General features: G+C 37.9%; 1 pseudogene; it reads left to right on the top strand.

The window, feature by feature from the left end:
- Positions 1-2,834: 2,834 nt before the first annotated feature.
- LOC148947322 (lysophosphatidylcholine acyltransferase pseudogene) lies at positions 2,835-3,721 on the top strand (annotated as a pseudogene).
- Positions 3,722-6,021: the final 2,300 nt, after the last annotated feature.

Raw genomic sequence — 6,021 nt, 5'->3', positions numbered from 1 at the left:
TAAATTATTAGCAAAAAATGAATTATTTGCGAATAGTGAAAGCTACAGTGATGACAGTGGCCAAGTATGATTTTGAAGCGTGGGCGTTCCGAAAGACGGAGGACGACTTGCAAGATGTTTCCAAAGAAATTGTCTACGGATGGTTTTGGGGAATAGTGTTGGGCTATAATCTGATTAGCCGATATATCGATATTTTTACTTTCGATTATCGATATTTGATATATCGATATCGATATTTCGAATCAGTTTTTCTACTCAGATTAATTCATGGATTTGAGAAAGTTCAGTGACGAAAATTGTAAATAAAGAGCATTTTTTGTTTTGTTTTTTCAAATTTTGAATAATGTAAAATCAAACAATAAAAACAGACTTCGACTACGTAAATGAATAACACGAAAACCCAAAATTTAAATTACTCAGGACTAAGAAAAATAAACAGCAAAACGCCAATGCTGTCAGCTGGTTTTGCCTTTCAGTGATTAATAGAGCAGCCTTAGAAAACTCTCTTAAAAGGGACACTGGTGGCGGCCATGGACCTTAATTCAATGGAAACCTCGTATTGGTATTTCTGAAACCCCATTTTAAGCAGAACAAGATGTACCCCGTTTCTACCTGACACAAAGCCCTATAAGGGGTAAAAAGATCGTTAGTTTTTTGTGGCGTATTTTTGATTTTTACGATGCTTGATTGGGATTTTAGGCACGTTAACTCGAAAATGTATTTATGGAATGTATTTTTGGAATACACTCTTCATTTTAATGCCAAAAGGTAATAGCACCTCTATTATTGCAAAAAACCTTTTTCTGCGTAGCAAAAACAATAACATGGTGCTTGGGGCGGGGGCGTCATTAATGCCTATAGGGAATTTCTTGAGATGAGGGAGTTCAAGTGCTACCGGAGCCCTGTTCTCATCAAAATCTAAAAAAAATTATTTTCTCATTTGTATAAATTGCTTATATATAAAGCCCGGAGGGCTTTACAAAAAATTATTTGCTCGGAGAATTCACTTTGAAACCATGGAAATGATGATGCAATTTCTAATTTTCTGCCGAGGGAAAAATCGAAAAAAAAATGCTTTTGATGCAGAATTTTGTGGTTGCAACCACTTTCCTTTTGGTTCAAGCCAATGGACTGTGAGTTCTTTTTTTATTAAATAAAAAAAACAAGTTTTTTTAACTGAAAGTAAGGAGTAACATTAAAACTTAAAACGAACAGAAATTATTCCGTATATGAAAGGGGCTGTCCCCTCCTCAGCGCCTTGCTCTTTACGCTAAAGTTTTTTTATTGTTTAAAAAAATAGAGTTGTGAGAAAGTCAAACTTTAGCGTAAAGAGCGAGGCGTCGAGGAGGGGACAGCCCCTTTCATATATGGAATAATTTCTGTTCGTTTTAAGTTTTAATGTCGCTCCTTACTTTCAGTTAAAAAAACTTGTTTTTTTTTATTTATCTGTCGAACGTTTTTCAATTGATACAGGCTTTGAGTTCGGGTAACAGTACATGAATAATTAAAAAAAAAATTTCATATAAATTTTACTTTTATTTGGATAAATGGCTTTCTCGAAAGTCGTTTAATTTTATTTGCGAACGTTTTTATTAGTAATAAATATACGTAACTTAGGAATTAACTTACGTATCGAACTTCTATATTCATATATTTTTAATACATATATTAGGGGTTTTGCCCCATAGTCAATACCTTCCTCTTTACGCTAAAATTCAAATTTCGTTCCAATTTTTTAAAAATGACCACTTAATCACAAAGGTCGTTAATTAGAATAAATAGCTCTTATGAAAGTACTAAAAAATCTTTGGCTTAAAGAGTGAGGTATTGACTAGGGGGTGAACCCAATCATATAGCTAATATTTTCTGTTCGTTTTAAGTTTTTGATGTTGCTCCTTACTTTCAGTTGAAAAACTTGTTTTTTTATATTTAATTTCTGATTTTTTATAAATAATGCTGGGGAGTCCGGCGCCCCCTTCATAGCAATGTCCCTCCCCCCATGAAAACTTCCTTCATGGAAAGATCCTCCCACATAACCCCCGACACACCCCCACCCCCACTAACAGAAAAAATTCCCCCTGAAAACGTCTGTATACTTCCCAATAACCAATGCTATATGTTAACATTGGGTAAAGTTCATAGCTTTCAGCCCTTCCCCCGGGGGCTTCGGGGGATTAAGTCATCCTCAAAGACATAGTTATCACATTTTCGACCATACTAAAAAAATGGCTATCTCAAAATTTTGATCGGGTGACTTTGGATAATAAAATGAGCGTGGGGGGGCCTAGTTGCCCTCCATTTTTTTTATCACTAACGTAGGGTTCTCTGATACGCTGAATATGATGGTGTGATTTTCATTAAGGTTCTATAACTTTTAGGGGGTCTTTTCCCCTTTTTTCGAAAATAAGCCAAATTTTCTCAGGCGCGTAACTTTTGCTGGGTAAGATTAAACTTGATGAAGCTTATATATTTGAAATCACAATTAAAATCTGATTCTTTTAATGTATATTGGTATCAAAATTCCGTTTTTTAGACTTTCGGTTACCATTGAGCCGGGTCGCTCCTTACTTACAGTTCGTTACCACGAACTGTTTGATAGAGATTTTGCCTAAGAAGGCTCTAATAGTGTGCTTTGAGTTTCAATCTGACACCATTTTAGGGGGTTTTGGACTATTTTCTTGTTACTATAGGACACGTTTGTCTTTTACTAGGCAGCACCTACCGCTGTAGCTACGATCGTCAAATACATTAGAATTTACGTAGCCTATCGATTTTCCATAGCTGGATTAGTAAAAGATGGATCAGAGGGAATCTGGCTGCAAAGTCAGTCAAATATGGCATCGTACCCCAAAGAATCCCTTGTCATTTGCCTAGTTACATCTGATTGGCTTGCTTGTATAGGGCGTTTGAGTTTATCTGAAGAAGAATTAAAATCAAAGCCTATGCGAGAATGGAAACGTATATTGCGAGCCATCATTTCTCAGATAATGGTTTGGCTATTGTTCTGGTTTCAGTACAGTAAGAGTAAAAGGGAGACAAGCGACAGCGAGAGAAGCAACGATCCTAGTACTGGCATCGCATTTAACTTTTTATGACGCACTTGTAATTTTCTTCCTAGGGTCACCCAGCATTGTTGCCAAGGAAGAAGTGAAAAAATTGTCATTCTTTGGAAAATTGATCAATTTTCCTCAATCAATATATGTGGAAAGAGAAAATTCCAACTCTCAAGCTAACACGAATAAAAAGATGGTGCATCGAGCAAAATCTGAGTACCTTTGGCAACAGATTTTGATATTTTCTGAGGGAACTTGTTCAAACAGAAAAGCACTTATCACTTTAAGAGTGGTGAATTTTATCCTTGAGTTGCCATGCAACCTGTGTGCATTAAGTGTTCTAATAGGCTCGACACTTTACCTTAAATTTGGGATGGATCCGGAGCGTTGAAGATTTTAAGGTTCACTATAACATAGTTTGTTACTTATGCTGAAATTGAATTTCTACCTCCATATGTGCCGTCAAATGAAGAGAAAAGAGACCCAAAAATTTTGCTGAAAATGTACGCTTTGAAATGGCCAAATGCCTTGAAGTACCTGTTGTCGATTATTCGTTTGAAGATTATTGCCTTATGTTGAAAGCAACCAAATTAGGAATGCCAAGCGAAGTGGGCTTGATAGAAGCGGCCAACTTGAAAACAAAATATGGCTTTAATAAAAAGGACTGAAAACAACGATTCTATAAAGCTGATAAAAAATATGGAGTTATAGTAAAATCCATACGGCTCCAATGTTTTATTATTTATTTACTTATTTATTTTCTTTTTCCCAGAGGTACTTCATATAGAAGGGGTCGTCGAAGAAATTTCAAAGGAGTCTCATTCGATTGGAAATCGAGAGTTCTAGTGCCATTTTTAAGGGTCAAAAGTGATTGGAAGGCAACTAATACTCCTTCCATGCCCACCAGTTCCCCAAACACATCCAATCAAAATTTTCAGATAGCTATTTTGTTCAAGGTAGTCGATTTCCAGATAGAAATCATGTTTTTGAGGAGGACACTCCCCCACAGCCCTCAGGGCAAGGGTTGTAAGTTATGCCCTAGGGCATATAAGGTTTATGCCCCCCAGGATGACAACCCCCCTAAGGCTGTAGGGGGTTTTCATCCTAAAAGATCTAATTTCCTGAATTTTATAGTACGTTGAACAAAATGGCTATCTCAAAATTTTGATTGGATGTTTTTGGGGAAAAGGTGGGCGTGAGAGGGGGGTTAGTTGCCCTCCAATCACTTATGACTATTAAAAAGGGCACTAGCCATTCAAATTTCCAATCGAATGAGCCCTTTTTGATGTTTCTACAACAATGCTTTCTATGAAAAAAACTTATATGCCCCCAGGGCATAACTTACAACCCTGGCCCTGAGGGCTGTAGGGGGGGGGGTGTCATCCTAAGAGACCTAGGTCCCTGAATTTAATTTCCAGTCGAATTAGCCCTTTTTGAAGTTTCTACGACAAAGCTTTCTATAAAAAAACTTATATGCCCCCAGGGCATAACTTACAACCCTTGCCCTGAGGGCTGTGGAGGGGTTGAGGGGGGGGTTGTTGAAAGTTCTGGAAAATATATCTTCACTCCCCCAAAGGTCTTCAGAGCAAGGGTTATAAGTTATCCCCTGGGGACATATATGGTTCTTATGGAAGGAATGCTCACATAAACTTCAGAGTGGGCTCATTTGATTAGAAATTTAAAGTTCTAGTTGACTTTTTAAGTGTCAAAAGGTATTGTAAGGTAACCAGCCCCTCCCCACGCCCTTTTATCCCAAATACATCCGATAAAAATTTGAGATAGCTATTTTGTTGAAATAGTTCAAAGATCATATAACAAAAACTCCGGTGTCGACAAAACCCACAGGGCCTGGAGGCAGGCGTTGTAAGTTTTGCCCTGGGGGCATATATGGTTCTTATGGAAGGGATGCTCGTATAAACTTCAAAGGGGGCTCATTTGAGTGGAAATTGAAGTTCTAGTTCACTTTTTAAGAGTCAATACAGATTGGAGGGCACCTAGCCCCCCTCCACACCTTTTTTTTCTCGAACCCACCTGATAAGTAATTTGAAATAGCATTTTTTTAAAAAGTATTAAAACACCATATAACGAAAACTCCAGGGTCGACACAGCCCGCCAGGGCCCGAAGGCAGGCGTTGTAAGTTATGTCCTGGGGGAATATATGGTTCTTATTGAAGGGATGCTCGTAAAAACTTCAGAGAGGGCTAATTTGATTCGAAATTGAAAGTTCTAGCTCAGTTTTTTAGAGTCAAAAGAGATTGTAGGGCAACTAGCCCCCCCCCCCACGCCCATTTTTCCCGAATGAATCCGAAATTTTCGTTTTATATAGCCTTTAAGTTAAAAACTGTTCAAAAGTTAGATAACAAAAACTCGGGTGTTGACACAACCCCTCAGGGCCTAGGGACAGGCGTTGTAAGTTATGCCCTTTGGCATATATGGTTCTTATGAAAGGGATACTCGTATAAACTTAAGAGAGGGCTCATTTGATTTGAAATTGTAAGTTCGAGTTCGATTTTTAATATTCAAAAGAGATCCGAGGACAACTAGCCCCCCCCCCCCCAAGCCTTCTTTTTCCAAACCCATCTGATTAAAATTTTGAGTTAGACATTTTGTTAAAAAAAATAGTTAAAAGGCCGGATAAAAAAAAACTCCGGTGTCCGTACAATACCCCAGGGCCCGGAAGAAGGCGTTAAGTCCCAAGTTATGTCCTAAGGGCATGTATGGTTCTTATGAAAAAAATACTCGTATAAACTTCATAGAGGGCTCATTTGATTGGAAATTGAAAGTTCTAGTTCACTTTTTAAGATTCAAGAGATCTAAGGGCAACTAGCCCCCCCATGCCCTTTTTTTCCCAAACCCATCCGCTACAAATACTGGGGTTGCCAGCTTTATGAAAATTATTCAAAAATCAAATGGCAAAAAATTCAGTGTCAACACAATCACACAGGGCCCAGGGGGTAGGCGTTGTAAG

This window comes from Artemia sp. Qi Xiang Cuo, chromosome 11 (genome assembly GCF_049724085.1).
Source record: "Artemia sp. Qi Xiang Cuo chromosome 11, ASM4972408v1, whole genome shotgun sequence".
Taxonomy (NCBI): Eukaryota; Metazoa; Arthropoda; class Branchiopoda; order Anostraca; family Artemiidae; genus Artemia; species Artemia sp. Qi Xiang Cuo.
This window is presented reverse-complemented; position numbering and strand designations above follow the sequence as displayed.